This window comes from Leptidea sinapis, chromosome 44 (genome assembly GCF_905404315.1).
Source record: "Leptidea sinapis chromosome 44, ilLepSina1.1, whole genome shotgun sequence".
In the NCBI taxonomy this organism is placed as follows: domain Eukaryota; kingdom Metazoa; phylum Arthropoda; class Insecta; order Lepidoptera; family Pieridae; genus Leptidea; species Leptidea sinapis.
Window position 1 is genome coordinate 1,057,099 of NC_066308.1, and position 24,439 is coordinate 1,081,537.

Sequence of the window (24,439 nt, forward strand, 5' to 3'; positions counted from 1 at the left end):
CACTTAGCTAATTTACTACAAGCGAGAATGTTTTAGAAAATATTTATTTTAATTTATGCGCACAACAGATTTACAACTCACACATAATAAACAAAGAAATTAACAGCTTAATATACAATCTTTCACTCTAGACTAATGAAATATAATGAAATTTCATCCCCCCATTCCCTTTGAATTTGTGATAAGTTTCTAAACCCAATAATAGATTCCCACCCCACCCAAACCCAATAAAACTTTGTTCATTTTGGTAATTATGAGCTTTTTTAAGGAAATTTATACATCAAGAGACTAGTCGAACGAATAACCATTAACCTCCTCTCGAACCACCTTAATTACCCAATGAATAATATCACATTTTTACATTACCACAAGTTAGGCCTGAACAATATGATCCACTGGAAACAGATTTTATATTTGTGATGGGCGATGCATTTCATCAACATACTAATTAATTCTTTAAGCCGGAATATATTGAAATACTTGTAACATGAATTATCAAATATTGCTACATAACAAGGCTATTATTATTGACAATAAAATGTGCTCAGTAATAATTTAATTACACACAGTCAATGGTAAGCCACAAAATATAAATAATGATAATGATATTTAGGGTTTACCACATTGTTAATTAAAATTTTAATAATTTGAGAATACTTTCATAATTTGTTATTACTAATATATAATTTGGACTAGGTCGTAATACCATTTATCTACCTACACACATGCTTTAAATCCTCTATTAAAGATTCTAAAACAGTTAGCTTATTTCCAACATTAAAACACCTAATGTTCTAATAACCATTACATCATCCAAACGAGTGTTGTAATGAAATTCAGTATATATATCCTCCGTTTTAGGACTGGCTTTTTTAATGTTAGTAGTAAGCTAACTGTTTCAGAATCTTTTATAGAGGATTCATATTATGACTGTAGATAAAGTCTTGTATGCAACTGTTGATATTGGTTATTTAAACACTCATGTGATACTATTTATGTGCTTCGCCTCGTGTGATAATAGTATTATATTCATGTTTTAATACTGCTTCTTACACAACAATTGCATAAATAACTATTTTGTGTATTAATTGTAATTAACGTATTCTTGAACTAACTTTATTTTGTTAATTTTTAGTTTTTTAATAATTTAAAATGTAAGTTTCATCTGAATTACAAAATAGGTGTTATAGCGATTATAAGCTTATTTGTTTTTATTTTGTATAAAAAAATGCTGTGAAAATATTAAATATTTGTAGAAATAGTAAACCATTTTCATACTTTCTGAAGTCAATTATTAAAAGTATTGTAAATATAGTTATAAGATTTCTTTAGTTTGAATAAAAATGTATAGATATGTCAATAAATTGACTGCGATTAACAGATTTAAAGCTGAAGAAGCTATTTCAATATTCAATAGGTACCTGAGGTAGCTACCTAAAAGTTACTGATATTATAATATTGAATATTGTGAAAAATCCTCATCTTAACGAAATTCTTATTAATAACTATTTAAAACAAGTATGTCAACAATATCCAAATTGTAAATATTTGAATTCAAATGTAAATTATACTGGATATTATAATGCTAAAAATAATTATATTAATAAAGTTTGCAACAACATCAGCAACGAATTAGAAAGTCAGCATTATAAACAGGAAGTTTTGGTATGCAAGGATTGGTTAAACTAAAATACAAAAATAGAAGCGTTAGAAACCAAAAAGAAATGTCTACACAAGTTGATAAAACGATATTGTCAGTTAAAAACTATTGTAATAAAGCGACTCAAACAATTAATCTAGAAAATAATACACGAGCTAATTTTTTTCGACCATAAACCATGTAAGGAAATGTATCTCTTGCACCAAAACATTGCTGGTGTTTTAAATAAGCAAGAATGGATTGAGCTAGCGTTGTCTGAAATAGAAGTAGATATAAGTATCATTTGTCTTACTGAAACTTTTATAAAAAGGGGAGAAGAATCTAATCTCATACTGCAAAATTATGATGTCGTTTCGACGTTTTGTAGATTGAATGAAAGACGAGGAGGTAGTTGTATTTTATTGGAGAAATCTCTAGATTACAAGATTTTCGATCAGTGTACTGAATACTCAACCGAAAAAATATTTGAATGTTGTGCTGTTGAAGTAAGAGCGATAAATTGCTACATTGTTTGTATATACAGGACACCAAACTCAAATATTACTTTATTTTTTGAAAAATTAGAACTACTTCTCCATAACCATCAATAATAATAAAAAGATTATATTAGCCGGAGACCTTAACATTGATATATTAAAAGAAAATCAGATATCAAAATTATTTCAAAATCTATTAAGTAATTTCAATATTAATATAAATATAACGGAACCAACTCGACAACAAGCATGTCTAGATATAATAGCGACAAATATTCCTACAGCAGAAGGCAAAGTAATTAAACTTTTTCTATCGGATCATGAATCATGCCAACTAGTAAGTTTACCGAAAATATTTATAAATAAACCGAAAAATTGGTCTATAAAAATTAGGGATTATTGTCAAGAGAATATACATAAATTTAATATGTACTTACAATCTCTAAATTGGATCGATGTATTAAATGACCCACTCTAAATAATTCCCAGAGAAAACTGGCAATTCTATCTTAGGCAGTTTGACTTGAAGATGTTGTGTACCTGAACCCATTGGTTGCTTAACTGAAGTGTTTGTTTTTTTATTCATTTTTCTTAATAGTTCCCTAAGATCAGATTTATAATCTATGTACAATTCATTTACGGTTTTGTATACATTTTTAGAAGAATAATCAGTTTTTTCTAAATCTTTAGGTGTTAAGGGTGAAACAATTTTCATATGATTATCAGAGAAGTTTGACCATTCAGCTTCTAAATTTTCTAGTCTAGTTTCTACATAGGAAATATTTAATCTATCTTTAGGTGATTTCTTAAAGTTTACTTTAGCCTTATTGATAGTGCAATGTAAATTAAGCTGAACGTTACATAAGCTTCCATGTTTATATTAATAAATTTTTCGGAAAAAATTACAAGTTGAAGTTAAAACCGAAAAATTTTACAAGTGTTTGAACATCTTCTTGTACCGATAGAAAATCGGGCATAGGTTCCCCGTCACACAACTTTTTGCAGAATTATTCTAATTCCTAAGCACATGCACATTTAAATTTACTAAGTCTAAATCTTTAGTGAATTTTTCTGAAGTTGAAATTTTGCAAGTTAATATTAATTTGACTTCTTAGTTAATCTTCCTTTAATCATTAATGTAAATAACAGAATGTACTCACTTATAATAGTCCACAACTCCACACACTAAATTATATGCCAATACCTCTTGCTGACGTCACTGACAGATGCACGTTACCAAGGGGGGGTGAAGTAGATGATTCCTCCCGAACCGCTACTGCCGCTTCGTCACTCGCCGCTGCACGTCACTTCCGCCGGGCGCCGGTCTCTGCTTGTCCGCACCACAAACACAGCTCACTGGTTTCCCGTAGATTTTCCGTCACCGGTGAAACGTCACCAGTTCCTCGTTCTTCACTTGCTGGAAGATCTCACAGGTGGACTAGTTTACACTAGTCCGTATCCGCTCTCAAGGACCATGTACAAGTCTCAAAAAGGTCTCCTATGTTGGTGTATGAATACTATGAAATCAAACACGCTATAAGGATCTGAATCTCAGTCTGATGTTCGAGTCTGAGTTTTTTTTTTTTTTGAGAGGAGGAAATACTGTTACGTAGTTACGCCCCGGAACGGGGCGTAATATGTCGGACTCGAGTGTCCGCGTAAACGGACACCCCATACCGACTAAAACCTCCTCTGTGCTGTTAGCAGCTCTGGCTTTCACAGCGAAGTAGGACGTGGGCCGTGGAGGCCGCAAAGACTACGCAACAACAGTCGCGGGGCGTCTCCTAAGGAGACTCGAACCTCAGACCGGCTGTGTGCTTGTGGGAAGGAGAGAGAATGAAAATGAAGATGATAAGAACACACTCGCCGGCGAGTGTGGTGATGTTTTGTGTAATGTATGTAAGTGTGTATGTATGTGTTTATGATTGTATGTATGTGTGTTTGTGTGTATGTACGTAGTGTAAATGTTTGTGTGCATGTATGTTTGTGTTTGTGTCTGTTTGTGGAGTGTGTTTGTGATTGTGTAAGTCGTGTATGTCAGTCCGTCAGTCAGTCCGTGTCCGAGTCTGAGTCTAAGTCATTACAGACCTAACTAAATATAATAAAATAGTGTTAGCGCGTTTTATAATATCAAGCCTCATAGTGAGCGCCATCTCTTGAGAGTTTTATGAACTAAACTCTAAACAGCACTATTTGTTAGAATGCATACAAAAAAATATATAAATCTTTTAAAATTTGTGTCCATTTATATTTGGAGAAATCCTTTTTTGTTTTGTTTGTCGTAACCACTTAAAAGATATCAATAAGAAAAAAATATTTTTATTAGATTGTGTCGTGAAAATTATCACCAAACATCTTTTACTTTTTACCTCTCTCCTACAACAAATTAGGGTACTTCATTGTCCTTCTTGCACATTCTATCTACTACCTGTAATTGACCCCGACAGCCAGCACTACGAATGTAATAATAGTACTACATAGTAATTTTATCTTAACCGCTATTTCGTGGTAAAGAAGAACCATCAACAATTTTGAATTTTTCAATGTGAGACAGCACACTTTTAAATTTTCTCAATATAATATAGGACTTCGGTCTCTAAATATTAATTATCTCGATTTCTGCATTCTTATGTATATGAACAATTATTCTGTCCACAATAATTGAGAAAGTATATATTCTGTTGTCGTCAGTTTCCAAGTACTTAATACCATGTTGGTTAATATTATTTTGTAATATTTACTAGATATCTAATGAAATTGAAATTATTATAATGTATTTGTGCACAATAAATGAATAAATTCTGTATAAATTTTGTTAAGACACAAAAACAAGGCCGGATATCAAATCTATCATTTCGATATAAAATCATCCCAAGCTCCGTTATATCTTAACGGCGATCTCATAATCGCTTGAGAGGAAAATAAAAATGAGAGAAATTTAAAAAGCTGTAAACCGCGTAGTGACAAATGTTCTCGAGGGTCCATTCCAAGTTATGTTGGACACAAATCCTGACTGTCACAAACTTCCGTCCATTCGTATTTCATTTAGCTTCGCCTTAAATGACAGTGATAAGCGTTATTAAATGTTATTTAATGTAGAACACACTGTGACAACCGAAAGTTTCTCCTTAAATGGGGGGCGCTGGTTCTGGTGTGTTTTTTTCTTTAATCTTCTTACAATAAGACTATAAGGGTAACATATGTTTAAGAAATATCATTGATATCTACACTTTCATTATATACCTATTTAAAGCCCCAGTGCCAGCCACTGTTCATGCATTATCTCTAAAAAAATTAAAATGTTTTATTAAAAAATGGCTCTGTCGTAAATCCTATTACTCCACAGATGAATATCTAACTGATCGGACAGCCTGGGACTAGATTATGATTATTTTATAGCAAGAGCAATAACAGTACAATATTGTATATTTTTATTAAAAAAAGCGCAAAAAAAGAATGCTGGGAGAGTTTCTTGCGCCGCTTCTTCTCTCTTAGAGTGCCATTTATTCTGAGGCGGAAGTAGTATCTAGTATATTAGAAATCACATCAAAAAGAATTCAAAAGGGATCAATTTTGAGAAAATAAATGCCTTTCATGCCTTTTAAATATATAAATTCGAATTTATAATATAATCACTACTTCGTTTTAATATAGACACTAACTTGAATTAATTGTATTTGTAGGTTTGTAAATTTGTTTAGATAACAAGTGTTACTTATAGAAAATAATTTTATGTTATGTTTAAAGTCAACCAAGGAACGACATGTACTCGTATGTTGTCAACGACTGCCTTATTGAAATAATGGATCATAGCTTAGTAGCTTAGATTTCTTCGGTTGGCCTTAAACGAATGTAAATTTCCTCATATACCACTCTTAAACTACTATTATCTTTTTTTTGTCATATAATAATTCATTGCCACAATTGGCAATAATAAGACCTCAATATTGGCATAACGTGTGACATGAAAATATTTATACAAAGTAAATATTAATAAAATCATACTATTTTAAGTGTCATTGTATAAATATTAATATAATTCATATAATCAAATGCTTCATATTAATAATACTTATTATAGATTTTGACAGTTATTAAAACTTCGAAATAAAATAGCGTGAACTGCAGTTACCCTCAGCCATTTTCAGCAATCGCACGGACACTTTAACAAAGTGACTGGCATATCGCGAGTTCGTAGCTGTCATGCACACTATAGTAATAACCCTGCCCTGTTGTTATGCCTTGCCTAACAGAAAGAGGCTCTATCTAGACGTATAAATTATCTTATAATCTAAGTAAAATATTATCAAAAAAAAATATAAAGTCCCTTATTAATTTTAAAAGTAATTGTCTAATAAAATATCAATAATTGATCTGTTATTTTTTTAAACAATCTGGTAAGTTAGGCGATTGATATTCTGCAGTTTCATTCTTATATTTTAAAGCAACACCACAACTATTTTACTGCAAAACATATATCTGCTCAAAGCCACAAAACGTTGCTCCGAGCTATTACACAATATCTTGACCCACTTGAGGTAACTTCAAACAAGTGACAAGAAATTCGTAGTTCACGTGAAATCGAATTTGCTATCTTTCCGAATGGAAAAATATTTATAATGGGACTTTACTGTTGCATTTCCTGTTTATGAATGTAGATAGTCATAGGCCGCTCTGTTTTTCGATAAAATAAAATACCATAACTAAGTTGTTTTCTTAGCCAATAAAATGGCCACACATGGAGTATTGCTGTCATCAGTATCAGCTCGATCCATTCGACCGCCTGCAACGCAGAGCAGCTCAAATTATCGGGGTCCAGTGCTCTGTGAACGGCTGGAACTGGCCGAATTCCACCATCGCACGACATACCACAAATTAGGAACACCACACATCATCCCCTCCATCGGAAAGTGTGGCGGGCCTCATGTGTGCGGTATTCAAGGAGCTTTCGTCCACGCACTACAAAGCTGTGGAATGAGCTTGCTTGTGCGGTGTTTCCAGGACGAAACGAACTAGGTTCCTTCATAAAAAGCTTGTGCACCTTATTCATAGGCCGGCAAAGCTTCTGTGAATCCTCTAGTGTTGTAAAAGAATATGGGCGGCGGTGATTACTAAATACCAGGTACCACCCGTACGCTCGTTTGTCCTCCTTTTCAGTAAAATAAAACGCATTGATTGTAAAAGGGCCTTAACAGATTTATACAAAATCAGACAATGTAATCTCTTTCAATTCTTTCGGCCGAATAAAAAAACAAAGGTTTAAAAAGGTTCATCATATACAAGAGTAATAAGCTCAATGTTTGTTACGGATATAAGGGTCAACAAGTAGCCATAATTTATGAGCTTCTGTAACATTTTGTTTCATTGTTTATTTAACAGTCGATTTGTGGTAGCAAGTAACATTTATATATCTTTTTATTTATTTATTTAAAAAACCTAAAAAATAGAAACATAATTTATAGACCAAATCATTAGACTAAATCTTAAGGCTGATGATTGCTATTTTCAGTCCATTTATCCGTAGCCTACGCTAGGGCTGTCCAAATATCCTCGGACAAATAATAAAAAAATAGATAAAAGTTTTGATAAAAAATTTAAATTTTATGTATTATGACATCACTAAGATTTTGCATGTAATTATAATATAATATTACAATTACTAAAAATATACTAAATATATTAACTTATACAATATAATATTAGCAGGTTACAAATTATTCTATTAATATTATCATAACTGAATGTTGGTACTAATTGGAATGTCGAATAACCACAACGCTAAATTTATTTATTATTAGCTTTCTTTGGATTATCATAATATACATAAACGAAAAAATATATGAAAAAATAAATAAAGTAAAAATATGTAATTGTTCTAGACAAGGCGAATAGAACTCTCAACATGTGAAAGGATTATCTATACCATAGACTTTAATTATACTATCGTATAGACTACGCGACAGCCCAATAATGTGTGACTAATTTTGATTTGTCAGTGTGTGCGTTAGCTAGTGTTTATTATTCAAAATACTTAATAGCTAATGCCAAGCGTTGGTGACTTTTAAAACTAGTCAATCAAGAGTGGTTGTAGTAATAAGGTAAAGCAAACAACTCCAACTTACAGAGAAGGTACATAATAATAATAATAAGCCTTTTATTTCATGCAAAAAAGTAGCATACATACATACATAGTTTACAAAAGAAAGTTTATACCACTTTGGTACTACCTATTTTTAACAACTCGTCTGCCCATCTCGTGTGGGGTCTGCCTCTGCGACGTTTGCCGATTGGACCTTTCCACGTCATTACCCTGTTGGTCCATCTCTCGTCCTTTCTCTTCTTCTCGGCCTAACTACGTGCCCAGCCCGCTTCCATTTAAGTTTTTTAGCGTAAGTTAGAGCAACCATCACTTTGGTGGTTTCTCTAATTTTTTTGTGACGAATTTTTTGCGTCTTTTTAATGTTGAGCATACTTTGTTCTATACCCCGTTTTCAGGTAGAGAGAAGGTACATAAAGAAAAAAAAAATAAGAGCAATAAAATTTTAGTCAGATACGCTATCCATATTTTACTATATAAAACTTTGAGGTATACAATGCGTAGTACATAGAAAAAGTGTTTATAGATTACTTATTGAAATTACAGAAAACAAAACTTAACTATATATTTCGAACACATACCTACCTGAATTGAAGGAACAAGTTTTTTTTTTTTGAGAGGAGGAAATACTGTTACGTATTTCCGCCCCGGAACGGGGCGTAATATGTCGGACTCGAGTGTCCGCGTAAGCGGACGCCCCATACCGACTAAAACCTCCTCTGTGCTGTTAGCAGCCCTGGCTTTCACAGCGAAGTAGGACGTGGGCCGTGGAGGCCGCAAAGACTACGCAACAACAGTCGCGGGGCGTCTCCTAAGGAGACTCGAACCTCAGACCGGCTGTGTGCTTGTGGGAAGGAGAGAGAATGAAAATGAAAATAAAGATGAGAAGAACACACTCGCCGGCGAGTGTGCTGATGTTTAGTGTAATGTATGTAAGTGTGTGTGTATGTGTTTATGATTGTATGTATGTATGTTTGTATGTGTGTAAGTAGTGTAAATGTTAGTGTGCATGTATGTTTGTGTTTGTGTCTGTTTGTGGAGTGTGTTTGTGGTTGTGTAAGTGGTGTATGTCAGTCCGTCAGTCAGTCCGTGTGTTAGTGAGTGAAGTGAAACGATTACAGGACGAGGACTAACGTCTCGTCGGGTATCAAAACAATGTGTGGTGTATCTAGGGTGCGGGCCGCTGGCCATCGTCAGAGTGACGAGTGCCAGTGGTTTGCGGTGGTTGATCGCGCCTACGCCTACGAAGGCGGTGTGTGCGTGTGTGTGTCGGTGTTTGTGTGGGTGTCGCGTTCGCGATGGTGATGTCGTCATCCGGGTCTTCCGTTACGTGTCTGGGACGTCTTATTCGGTATAGACTATGGTGAAGGGGGGTGTACCCGCATGCCTTCCTAACCAAGATGTTGGGATGGTTAGGCGCCTTGTCAAAGAAGCGTCGCAAGATCTCTTTAAAGTGTTGAGCTATCGTCGGAAGCTCTAGGTCGCGGTGAAGGTCAACGTTTCGGATGAACCACGGGGCTCCGGTTGCCATGCGCGTGAATTTATTTTGAACTACTTGCAAACGACGTAAGTAGCTCGGTCGGGTGTGCGCGGAAACGACGCTTGCGTATGACAGTATGGGCCGTACGATGGTTTTGTACAGCATCACTTTGTGTTTGAGCGGAAGTTTGCTTCGCCCACACACAAGTGGATAAAGGCGACTGAGGACAAATCGGGCTCTATTGCATACCGTATCAATATGTTTTTTGAAGTTCATATTGCTGTTGAACGTGACTCCTAAGTATTTGTAATCCTTCACCCACGGTTTGAGTGTTTCATACAATTTAATGACGTCGGTCGGTCGTTTTTTAGCGCGGATGCTATTCGCGTTACCGAAGAGTACCGCTGCACTCTTGGTGGGGTTAACTTCAATCCCGCCATTTTCTGAACCAGTTGCCTAGTTCATCGACGGCGGCTTGAAGCACTTTAATGTTCCTGCTCAAGGTTGAGCGGTTCAATAGAGCGGAGCCAAAGTAGAGTGCCATATCGTCAGCGTACTGAGCGAGCTGGACACTCGGAAACTTGGGAATGTCGCTCGTGAAGAGCGAGAAAAGAGTGGGAGAGAGGACTGAACCCTGTGGCACGCCAGACCTGATGGGTCTGGGTGAGGATAGGGTGCCCTCTACTCGATATCGGAAGGAGCGATCAGTAAGATAGGCTCGTATGATGCGCACGAGCCTGTCTGGCACTCCCAGTTGATACAGCTTGAATACTAAGCCGTTGTGCCATACCTTGTCGAATGCCTTCGCGACATCGAAAAACACGGCTGCCGTGGTAGCGTGAAGTTGACGCCGTACGAGAATGTACTCGGTGAGTCAGTGAGCCTGCTGAGGACACGAGTGAGCGGTTCTGAATCCGAACTGTATGTCGGGTATCAGGTTTAGCTCCGCGATGTAATGATTAAGACGCGCGAGAATTAATCTTTCGTAAAGTTTCCCGATCGAGTAAATTAAGCTAATAGGCCTATAGGTACTCGGATTAGCTTTAGGTTTATTGGGTTTTGGGATACCGATAACAATGGAATCTTTCCATTGTTCGGGGAACGCGCTATTAGACAATAGAATATTAAAAATGGTAACCAATAAAGTGATAAGAGTCTAGGGTAGGATTTTAAGAACCCTACTGTTTATAGTGTCGGGCCCCGGGGCCTTCTTGGAGTGAAGCTCCTTAATGATTAGCTTCACCTCTTCGTAAGAGGTGGGTTTTATTACATCGCCTGAAGGGCTCAGAGCGGAGCGACGTTCAACTTCACGATCAACTTCGTCAACGTGTGTCGGGTCGGCTGCTGCATTTGGAGAGCACTGACTCTCGAGACTATCGGCGAGGCATTCAGCCTTCTCATCGTCATCGAGCGCCGGCTGCAGTCCCGGTCTGTCCAAAGGAGGCATGACAGTGGGCGGCTCCTGTTTGAACGCGCGAGGCAGCTTCCAGAAAGCCACATGTGATGGCTTAAGGTTGCCGAGCAAGCGGTCCCAACGTTCACCGCGGAGTTCTGCGATACGTTCCCGTACCACCCGCTGTAGGTAGCGGAGGTGGCGCCTATTCTCGACCGACGGATACCTGTCGTAAAGTCTAGTGGCTCTGTGCTTCTGTGTGAGTAAGTTCCTGACCTGTGGAGGCAGGTTTAGACGATGCGGTTGCATCGTCGAAACCTGCCTGGAGCAGGCCTTGATCCTATTCTGTATATGTGACGTCACATGAGAGATAGCACTGTGAGCCGTGTCGACCGAGTCGATGACGTCCGGTATAAGGTCAAGGTCGTCGGACTTGATAGACTCGAGATCCTTTTCCAGCCGTTGCCAATCGATCACTGTTTTTGTCGGTAGTTGAAAGTTGACCGGTGGGCCTAGATTTAGGACGACGGGCCGGTGGTCTGACTCTTATTCGTGAAAAACCTCGATTGAATTTACATTGAGCGTTACGTTCTTAAGTAACGCAACGTCTAGAAAGTCGGGTCGGTGCGCGACGTTATCCGGATAATGTGTTGGTTCGTCGGGTGCTATTACTGAAAAGTTCAGCGTGTCTATCAGCGAATCTAATAAGATTCCGTTTCTATTTGTGGCTCTACTGTTCCAGCTGGAGTGTTTGGCATTAAGATCGCCACTCACTATGACTGCAGCCCCGTGGCCGAGGAATGCTTCTACATCTGTGTATAACACTTTTTTGTTGGGCGGAAGATAAGCTGAAATAACAGTGATCGGCTGGTGATTCGCCATACTGACCCGGATGGCAGAGGCCACGATGTTAGTGAGGACCGGAGGATCTATAGGTATACAGTGTAGAGACTTTTGAAAATAAATGAGGTGCCGCCCATACGGGTGGTGCGATCATTCCTGACTAAGTTATAATTAGCGATACGCGGATCGCGTATACGTGGTTTTAGAAATGTCTCTTGCACTAAGAATAGGTCTAACTGATGTTCGTGAGCGAGCTCCTTCACCAAGTCTAGTTGAGGCTTAAGGCCTTGGGCGTTAAAATACGCTATACGGAGCGTATGTGGTTTAACCCGTCCGCTTACGTAATTAGGCATCGCGAATGTTTTTATACTTTCGCCCTATATCGGTGAGGGCACGGAATATTTTGCCGTTGTCTGCCATAACTTGCAGGAGCGACGGTGGGTCGTCCCGGACAGCATCGAGCCTGCTGGCCAGGGCTGTGATTTCATCAATGTCGAACAGCTCTGACAGTTCGAACATGAAGGCAAAGGTGCTGCCGCCTTTGTTACCTGTTGCCGCGGACGCGGGCGCCGGTGGCCTAGGTCGCGGGACCGACGCCGCCGGGCGGGACGCTAGCGGTGGCCGGAGGGGCGCGGGGCCCGCGAGAGTGGCCTCTGTGGCAGCGTTGGCAGCCGGAGGAGACCTCGCCCAGGCGTTTACCTTCGGAGGCGGCGCAGGTTTGAAGGTCGGAGTGAACTCTGCTCTGCCTTGCGGCTGGCGGCGCCCTGGGTGACACTTGTGTTTGGGTGCCTTGGGACACCCGCGATAGCTCGCGGGGTGCCCCTTCTCCCCGCACAAGACGCAGGCCGGGGGCTCCGCGCATTGCGCTGGTTGAGGGCACTCCGGCGTTCCGTGTTTTCCGAGGCACTTCACACACCTCGGGGTGTGTTCGCAGTTGCGTGCCGAGGGAGTGGAGCCAGTCGTGGCCGCGGCTTTCTTGGCGGGTGTCATCAAGAGAAGGCCATTCGCGACCGCGCTACTTCTTGCGACTGACGGTGATGAAGCCGTCAGCATCCGACAGAGTAGAGCGGTTTCCGGCTGGGCCGGTGAAGCACTGGAAGCCTGAGGGGCTTCCGTGCGGTCAGGACTGACCGCGGGGACCTTAGGGGTCGCCTGCGCGTCAAAGTACGCCTGAAGGACAGGCGGGCGGGCTGATCGGGTGATCACCTTTCTTGGTTTGACCGAGGCCACGGAGCTTGCGTCGGAGTCATTTCCTAATTCCATTTCGGATTCCCCGTCGGAACACGAAACGTCGGATGACGAGTTATATTTGTTGGATTTCGCTTTTTTGATTTCAGAATATTTATTATCTCAAAAAGAATACAAATTCACTTACTGAGATACTTAAACTAACATGATACATATATTGAGCGGCAAATCGTTATATACTATACACAATTTAAGACGTTATATTTAAAGTTACAATAATTACACAGAGTTACAATAAATACTAATTAGGTAGATACATTAATAACGAAATAGGTGGGCAAAGTAGTTTAGTTGTACACTTGCACATTAATAAATTACTATTAATAATAATAAAGTATGCAAAATTAAAAGAAATTAATAATAATAATTAAGCCTAAGACTTAGCTTTGGTGGATGTCGAGTGGCTGGGCCGGAACCCCGATACACGCTGTGCAGGCCCCCACGGAGAAGACACACACGGCACGATCTGCAACACTCACAACACACACGATTAGCGTGCAAAATCGCGAAACACAGCACAGGTGCTAACTAACACGATCGTAAAACCGGGTAATTAACACAGATAATAACTAAGCTACGTTCCGCGAAGGAACGTAACAGTTGTGAGAATCAAAGAGTCCCGAACAATAGCGCGCGATAACAATAGCTAGCCCAGGTGGCCTGAGCAGATAGTGCGATAACGCAGGTAATAAAAATATTCGAAGGAGGACAGATATCGCGGCACGTGTGCTCGCGTTGCCTGCCTGAATCGAACTGAAGGAACAAGTAATGCATTTTATTAATTTTAGACATCATGATAGTACGTACATGTAGTACGTAGTATTTACATCCTCATTCTCGAGTACTAGTTTTTTTAAATTAAATTTATTTTTATGGATTTTTATTGAGTATAAATTCCGCTTAGTTAGAAAAAAAGTAACATGGATATATTATACTTTTTTAAATGTTCGTTAAAAAACACACTTTTCTTATAATATTAGTTGATTTCATAACACGAAAAAATAAATTAAATCCCTATCTCGATCACAGTAATGCTTGATTTAACAATCTTCATCTCTTGAAATTTACTTAAATATGAAGCTCAAAGAAAAGTAAGTTGACTTTATTTATTTGCAGACTCTATTATTTAAATTATATATATAATTATTTATACTTATACACCTACGGCCTAACAAATAATCTTGGTATAAAGTTATAACTGATGATAAACTAAGAAAATGCAAAATGTTTAAAATATCGTTGACGACACTGTCAATACAATGATAATTCTGAAGTTTTCCGAATGACAAGCTGCCTTGCAAATAAACGCAGGAAACGTTATACGTCCGAACAAACCATTCGTAAGCAAAATGTCTATTGTATACATTTTACATAGTCTTGGTTTATGCTTAGTTATAACTTTATGCCAATTTTATTTGTAAGGCCGTTATACTTTAACACATAAAAAAGTTACATGGATGTTTTGTTTTGGGCACTTATTATTTTTATTAATTTAATATATTCTACAAGACTAGTTTTTCCACAACTTGAATATTCTCTTAAAGAAAACCATCTAATTCGAAATTGTGCGTTGTTCTAAAACTCTATAACTCGAATTTTTCGGCGTCTCCCTTGAATTTTTACATACAGACGTACTATTTTATTCTTGCTGTTTTGTATATCATTATATTTTGATGAAACAAACGCCAACAAACAAACTATAATGCGTTGCCTTTGAAGGTTTCGTATTCCTCAAAGTATTTGAGAGTATCTGTATTTGCAGCGAGTTCGTTCATTAGCTTGAATAAATCGTAAACTTTCCAAAGTTAATTACTAACCCGAGTCTTAAATTAACGTTTATACCCAAAACATTACTCTGTTTGCTCATCAAGTTTTCTTGCTGACTGGTTTATATTAGATCTTTGACTATAAGCCATCTCTAAAACTACCAGAAGTGAGTAATGTAATCACTAAAAGATAGAGAAAGTTTTTCTCAGTAAATAACCAGATTAAATATGCATGATTATGCACCATAACATATTTAAAACAGATTTTATAATGAGTATAAAGGAGTATAAAGTATATATTATTGTGTTTATTTCAGTAGGAAATGCATAATTAAGAACTTATTTGCAACACTTACTCTAACATCCCAATTTTTTTTAAAAAACGGGTGTAGTCTTGAAGACAACTTGAGTCTTCTGGGGGTTAAATTGGACAAGGTTTATTTAAGTGTCGAAACTTGAAACATTGCAAAGCTGCAATGCAGACTGCATATGCGGTTTTGTATTGTCAAACCTTTCCATATCTTATAATATAACGCACTTATAACATTAAAAATGTGAAATGCTCCAATGATACTTATTACTCATTCATTTAAGAATATTTACATGTAATCTTTGATAAGTAATAATGCTACGACACGGCAAGACAGCCGTCACAAAACTGCCAATATCTACTTGAGCCAACAAGCAATAAACGGGGTGCGTGTCGACATCCTTGCTACAAAACAATGTGTACATTTAATAGATATTAAGACGCTACAAACATAAGGACATGACGTTACCTGTTACCGTTATATAGAGTACCTACATGATGCTATTTTAACTGAATCACAATTTACGGGAAAATACCTCAGGTTATACTGTAGATTATTTATTCAGAATCTGATAAAATAAATACTAGGTATTCAGCGAATGAGAAAAGTTACTAAGGATTTTTTTTTGGAAGAAGTAAATGACCGAGCGTACGGGTCACTTTTATGGGATTACCGCCGCTCATATTCTACTGGAACACCAGACGAATTACAGGAATATGCTTCCTATAAGTATACGCGTTCCTGTTGTCATCTACAATTTTTTTTTTTGTGTGTTAATAATATTAAGAACTTTAAATAGGATGATACTAAAGTAGTGCCATGAGAACAAATAGAAACGTATACTCTTTATAAATAGTGTGGCCATACCGTGAGATGAGTGTTGTTATTGGAGGGTACCAGTCAAATACTTTTATTGCGACATCTGGTGTTCCGCAGGGTTCCAATCTGGGCCCCACGTTGTTTGGTATTTTCATTAATGACATAGTCAAATGTTTTAAGTTTTGTCAATTCCATCTTTATGCAGATGGCCTCAAGATGTATAGTGAAATAAATAATATTGAAGACTCGATTAATATGCAACAGGATTTAGATAGACTTTCTAAGATGATATTAAAAGAAATTAATAATACCAACGATCTTTTAAAACTATATAACTATGCAATCGTAGAAACCAATAGATCTCTGTTTTTTGCATGAAATTGTAAATGGAGCTATTGCCCGAACTTATTAAACAGAATAAGGTTAGCAGTTCCAAGACAAAATGCACGGTCACATATTAAAAATAAAATTACTTTTATGCCAATAATTACAAAGAGTAACCTAGGTAGGACCGCTCCTATTAACAGAATTGTAATGTCCTATAACAATATATTTAAAATAGCAGAGTTGGACATATTTTGGAACTCTGCATCGATTTTCAAGCGCAAAATTAAAAATCATTTAATTAAATAATATCATTAGTTTTTTTTTTCGTATTTAATAATAGTTGCAGTTGTAGTTGTTTATTAAGAAATTTAGATAAGTAGTAAGTAAACGAAGAAATTGTCATATTATGTTAATAATGATTTTAAGCACTTGTAATTTAATTAAGTAATTAATTGCATGTCGAGTTAGCCCGTAAATGGGGTATAGGATGTTAAATAATATAAGTAATTAATGTGTAAATATACCATAAGGTAATTAATACATTGTATACAACGTGGGCTTCCTATTAAATAAATAAAAAAAAAATAATAAATAAAAATAAAGTTCTGTTTTAATGGAATAATGAAACTTTAACAAAACTTGCAATTTATTTGCAAGAATAAATAAAAATTATTTATATTTTGAACTGGCCTCTTCGTAACCACGATTCACTAATATGGGATTATGCACTATTGCCACTTGCAAAGCCCTTATATTTGAGTGCAACTATCGTGAATAACTTAATTGATATTGATTATGGTTAATAAAACTTAATTTCTTGCCTTAGCAATCTTAATTTGACTGTCTTAATACTCGTATAATATGAAATAGGTTAATAATGGATTTAATATTTATTTCATTTTAAATACAGAACGTCATTGAACGACGGACATAAAAAGTGGGTAAAATCGGTTTTTCACCTTGAAAATCCCCATGAAGTAAATATCATCAAACTATTGGAGAGGTTTCCAAGATTCTTATTCTTGGAAATCTGTTACAATACATGGATATTAAACTGTTTGACACAATACCAAAAGCTTTTGTCCTTCGTCCTACGATCAAACACTTCAATATCTCGCTCGCCGTGGTTGTGATTTTGTAGCTCACGTGGCCACCTCTTCGATTTTGGCTTCTTTTGTTCATTGAGGCCCATCGTGGGATGGCTATAGGGATGACCGCTTCCCTGACGACAATGACATCCGGATGTGGATGCGGCGGTGTGGTGGCAGCGACGCGGACGGTACCGTGCTACCGAGCTTCTCCGCTCATGACCCGCCTCTTCTCTAAATACCCGGTAAGATGTATTACTCGCCATGTGGGGGCCCTCATAGGTAATGAAACTGGCAGGATCTGTCAGCAGCCGAGGGCACTAACTTAGCTGGCAATCCCCGCTCTCACTTCTGCTAACGGCTAAGCCTTTTAAAGCAATTTCATCATATTAAAACGGATGGGGATGAATAATGGTGTAAGTATTTACAAAGAAATCTATTCAGTAAAACTTACTCGTGGTATCAAATGTCTTTATCACTTAATTATATTAAAGCCAAAAAACGTTTCGATATAAGAGATGTTCACAAGATGCTGACGTAAAACCACAAATAAATTTAGAAACTGGCCGGATGCCACAACGCAACGCGCCTCGCCTAGGATCATATTGATATTATTGAATTTTACTTGCTCTTAAACATAACAAAACCCTTTCAACCAAACACAATATAGATATAATAAGAATCAGGAAAACCTTGGACATCATTTTTTTATTGAAAATAAGGGACGAGACGAGCAGGACGTTCAGCTGATGGTTATTGTTACGCCCTCCCCATTACAATGCAGTGCCGCTCAGGATTATTGAAAAACCCAAAAATTCTGAGCGGCACTACAACTGCGCGCGTCAGACTTCAGACACTTCACGGCAGAGATAGGCTTCGATATGGTACCCATAATCTAGCCGGCATCCGGTGCAAAGGAGCCTCCCACTCCTCCTCATTCCCCTCCTGTTACCTGTACGGCAGCAAATTATACTGCTCTAGACACCGTCCGAGCCTGTGACCCCATATAAAGTTTGTAGCATAATAAAAATATGTTAAATTTAAAATTAATTAAGTATAAATATTGAATATTGATGTGTGATAAAATTTTAAAGCAATATTAAGCTGGGTCAAGCTTTTGTTTAAATTGAAAAGGCAATATTCCAGTGACCCTCAATTAATAAATTTGGTTTAATAAAAATTAATTTATATATATTTTGACTTGCCATGGTCCTGTTGAGTAACACAGGGTTGTTGTCAATTAATTACGATTTGGTTTCGAATAAACGTAATTAATACGTTGGATGAGGGCAGCGCAGGAGCGATCGTCGTGGAAATATTTGGGTGAGGCCTTTGTCCAGCAGTGGACGTCTTCCAGCTGATGATGATGAAACGTGATTAAATACGATCATTAGAACGTGTGTTTCGATCCTTTTTAACTTCTAGTAGACTTGGTTTTACCAAAGCTTTGTGCGTTTAATTTTCCGAATTGAATGAGCCATCGCTGATATTTTATGAGCATTATCAATAATTAACTCGTTTTTTTTAGCTTCGTATATTCTTTGATTAACGAGATTGTTACACATTTTTATAAAACACTTTTTAAAAGATTAAGTGCGTGTTATTGTAACTGTGTATTTACATTAGTTTTTACGTACAAATTACATTTTTATTATTATTATAACTAACCAGATGCTTCGTGACAAGTGTGCTACATCGTTATTATTGTTGCTTAAGAAATCAAATTTCATAATTCACTAAGTTTTTCTTGTTTCCCTACGTGCAATGTTGTTATATTTATTTGTCTCTAATGTCTCCAATATATAACGATGTACATCACAGTGGATAATAATAAATAAATAACGGCGACCTATTTAGCCAAGTGGTTAGCGACCCTACCTACTAAGGTAGAGGTCCTGGGTTCATATCCCCGGTAGGTGCAAATATTTGTATGATCAATATGGATGTTTGTTTCCGAGTCATACATGTTTATACGTATTTATGTATGCTTAAGTATATTGTATTAAATATATCGTTGTGTTGGAACCTATAGCACAGGCTATGCCTAATTTGGGGCAAGACAATTTGTTTGAAAGTGTGTCAATATTATTATTATTATTACAATATGGACGTCTACTGATTTATTTTTACCAAAAAAGGCAAAGGCGACTACACTATCAAATATTTATTGAAACGAACGACGGTTGATGTATTGACAATCTAAGTGTGACAGATGGCAGTTGTTTTACGTTATATAAAAACTGAAAACAACTACATAGCTAAACGTGGTTTCGCTTCACTGTGACTCGTAGATAAAGCAACAATATGCAAATAATTTTGCTATAAAATGTTCGTAAAATTAGAATGATAATTAATGGCAGACGACCATACGGCCTAGTGGTTAGTGAAGCTGCCTATTGAGCTAGAGATCCCGGATTCTGATGTTCTGATGTTTTTTTGCGAGTCATGTTTAAATGTATATATGTATGGTTAAGTATGTATATTATATTAAATATATCGTTGTCTTGTACCCATAGTACAGGGCACAGGCTATGCCTAGTTTAGGGCAAGATAATTTGTGTAAAAGTATGTCAATATTATTATTATTATTAGGTATAATAGTTAGCTAGATAGTAAAAATATAAACATGTGTTACATAGTTCATAACATTTTAAAAATATATTACTATTGACTATTTTATTCATCAATTGCAGAGATATTAACAACACATCTCTTGAACCCTGGTGTGGTGGATGTCCATGGATGGTTGCCCCACCACTTCCCATCATACGAACCTGTTGCCTGTTTGCATCCACTTATTTAAAAATACCTCTTTATTCTTCTAATACCGAATTTAATCGTCTGCCATTTATCTGAAATATTAACTCATGTTTAACATTGCTTAAAAAACCGTTAACAAATATATATTTCCTTATTTTATTTATTAATATGTTATTCATTAAAGCTTTCTCTACTTCTTCTTCATTTATACATTAATTAAGACGGAACTCGACGACATTTTTACAAACGGATTCAAAGTTCTCACATTAGATATATTTAAAAATATTGTTTTATGACACAGGGACTACATGTATATGCAACTGTAATACGTAACAATTTTATATAATTTATACGTTTAGATAGACTGTAACAGCTGTGACCACATCAAAAAAATTGCGTTACTACTACTTAACTGTTAGTTTCTATTTTCAGCAAACGCACGCATACAAAGTGACTGACTTATTGCGAGTGTAAGATGTAGGTGTCATGCACACCAAAGTAATAAAACTGGACTGTTGTCATGCGTTGCCTAACAGCAAAAACCTATCTAAAGTCAAATTTAAAAATAAACTAAGTTAACTTTCTACGCGCCAATTGTTTTATATAAAGTGACATAATATAATTAAAGCACTACTTAGTCACCCGGAAAGATATCTTGAATGAAGCTGAAATGAAAATATTTATTAATTAAAATCAAGACAATACTTCCAAATCAACCCAATTCATCCCATATTCTTCAAATGATATTAACTGCAGCCCAACTGTTGAGACATCCCCAGTTGTTATTTCACAAATATTTTGTAAAATATCAACCATCTCGTTAAATCTAGTCGAGTCACGTACATAAACGCTATTAAGTTAAAGGATATTGGAAATTGATTTTGGAGCAAATATTTTCCTGTAATCTGTGTACCTTTGATGAGAAAATTATACCCAAAGAGTTGCTTTACCTATTTAGTCAGTAATTGGCTTGTATGTAACTTCACAGGAATTAGCTGATAATCTTTAATGTGCAAAAAAATTGCAAAAAACTTTCTATAGTTATACTAGCTGACCCGACAGACATTGTTCTGTACATAATAAATAAAATACTTCTTTTTCGGAATTTGTGAAAAATATTTCATAATATCAAGAATTATTTCGTAAAATATGCTCCCTGTTTGTATAATGAAACTAGCGGCCCGCTCCGGCTTCGCACGGGTATAAAATAAACAGCCCATGTCATTCACTAAAACAAATAGGGAGAATTGCGGCCTCCGACACGCTATTTATGGGCACGCTCCCGCCGCTCGACATCACATTAGAAACCTACAAAATAAAAATATTTCTCCACTATTTAATGGATGTTATTATATATATAAACCTTCCTCTTCAATCACTCTATCTATTTAAAATAAACCTCATCAAAATCTGTTGCGTAGTCTTAAAGATTTAAGCATACATAGGCGTATAGGGACCGAGAAAGCGACTTTGTTTTATACTATCTAATGATTGTTTCACAGCAGAACTGTCAAACTATGCGTCAATAAATTCTCTCATAAAAAATATGTCCAGACAAAGCAAATATTGGAAATAAAAATAATTACGGGTCCGTAATCGAAATAAAAACTATCCTTTCTCACAAGTTGGACTAAACTGCACTCCATGAAGTAATCCCGATTAAAAAATGGTCGCTAGTTTAGTAGTTCACTGGAAACAAACATTAGGACGCTGGATTTATATATATTAAAATTATATGAGAGCTATGAGCAGGCGTTTGCCATAACCAATTGAAATAAAATAAATCTTTATTGAATTGAAACATTGGTAAGCCATTAATTAGATAACGCATTGTGAAATAGCCAATTTAATTTTTTTTTTTTACAAAATGTTTTCTTTTTGTACATTTTTTTATTTAGATTTTTCAATTTGGATCAAAGTTTCAGGCTTGATTATAAAAGTAAACGCAAGTATATTATGTGTGGCTCTATCACGAATAAATTTACACAGATTTATTTTATCCCAAAAAAATATTTAATAGCCTATTAAACCAAATTTCCCCTGGTCAAAGTCGCAGACATTTAGTGAATGCTATTTTTAGCAATAATTACTTTTAATTTCATAGGAGCCTAACTGTAAATACATAATATTATTATAATCACAAAATATAATCACATAATACACTAAGGGGCAGTAACTATTTGACTATTAGACGTTTAATCTATAGTTTTCATATTGAACTAGAAAATGATAAATTAGGAACGAGTTTATTATATTAGAAACATTGAAAATTTCCCGCCATTGCACATATATTTTTCGAGGTTACTATTAAATCACAAAAGTGGAGTGTTTTTTAATTAGCATTTTAATTAGCATTGTAAAATACTGATTGTTTATCCCACGATGGCTTACAGCAAATATTCCGGCATGTATCTCTTGATAATTGTACACTAAATTATGTACATTAAAATCAATGTTTTCCCTTTGTTCACATGGCGACAAATAAGAATATTAATAAGTCAGATTTATCTAAATATATAATTTAAATACAAATGAATGTATATTCTTATTAAATTGTAATAAAAGTTTAGAATACATCAATTTTTGAAGTGTTAACTTCTTTAGCGGCGTTGAGCACTTTTCTTGTGATGGGTCGAACACGTACGCCTGAACACGGACACGTGGCCTGATCGAACATTCGTAAGACAGTCGTTGATATTATGAACGAAAGATTTATACTTCTAACTTATTATAGTTCGGCTATTTAAACTTTATGATCATACGGTCATTGGACCAGTGATTGACTAATTGTGATTGCGAAGCCGAATTACTTTTACAGTTTATTATGAATCAAAGTTAATTTTATTGAGAGATCAAATTTGTAATGTATAATAATTGTAATAGTTCTAAAATGTTAAATTTTTTATGTAATTTAAACAGTTATTTTTGTGAACGATAGCGCAATAAATGAATATTGTATTTAACTACATAATTGATAGTACTTTTATACCGATCAATAAAGCAATTCATGCGAAATTATAAGCATCCCAAAATATTCACAAATACACAAAAATGTTCAAGCTCTCACTTCACTCCCGGAGTGCAACCTGCAATTTCATGGAATAGGTTTCTATGGTTATCATGATATAGTTCGATGGATTTCATAATAACTGGTGCACATACCACAAGCACCTTGCACAAATTCTCTTTCCTCTTTTAACATCGAGCTCTAGTTCAACCAAACTGATAGTAACATGAGTTGAAGCTTTTTGTTTTCTTTCACTTTGATCCACACGGTGAAACGGGCCGTATTAAGATATTATTCTATTATGATGAATTAGTAATTTATTTCTAGAATATTTTTTTATAGAATAGCAGGACAAACGAGCGTACGGGTCACCTAGTGTTAAGTGATCACCGCCGCCCACATTCTCTTGCAACACCAGAGGAATCATTGTAGTGTTGCCGGCCTTTGAGGAAGGTGTACGCGCTTTTTTTGAAGGTACCCATGTCGTATCATCCCGGAAACACCGCACAAGGAAGCTCATTCCACAGCTTTGTAGTACGTGGAAGAAAGCTCCTTGAAAACCGCACTGTGGAGGACCGCCACACATCCAGATGGTGGGGATGATATCCTAACTTGTGGCGTGTCGTGCGAAGGTGGAATTCGGCAGCAAGAATCAGGTTAAGCAGCTCTTCGGAACACTCCCCGTGATAAATGCGGTAAAAGACACAATGAAGCGACGTCTCTACGCAACGCCAAGTGATCCAGCCGTTCACAAACCACTGGGTCCCCGACAATTCGAGCTGCTCTACGTTGTACGCGGTCAATTGGATCGAGCTGATACTGAGCTGAATGTGATAGCTTTATTGCGAACATGAGAGGAGAAATCAAAATATGAAGAGAATATTTATTTCATTTAGATCACTTCTCTTCAAACAATTGTCTTGAACTCAAATGAAACTATAATATAATTTTATTTAATAATACGTAATTTTTTGGCCAAATGTTGAAAGAAGAGTAACGCATTATTAAAAACTTATTTCTTCTAAGTAACTTCGCAATTGTATATAATGTATATAAGGTTGTTTAGTTTTATTACATTTATACTAAACATGTAAACAAGTCATTGTAACAAATTCCCAACCCCTAAACGCAAATGTCCAAATATAACCATTCTGTTTTCCTATT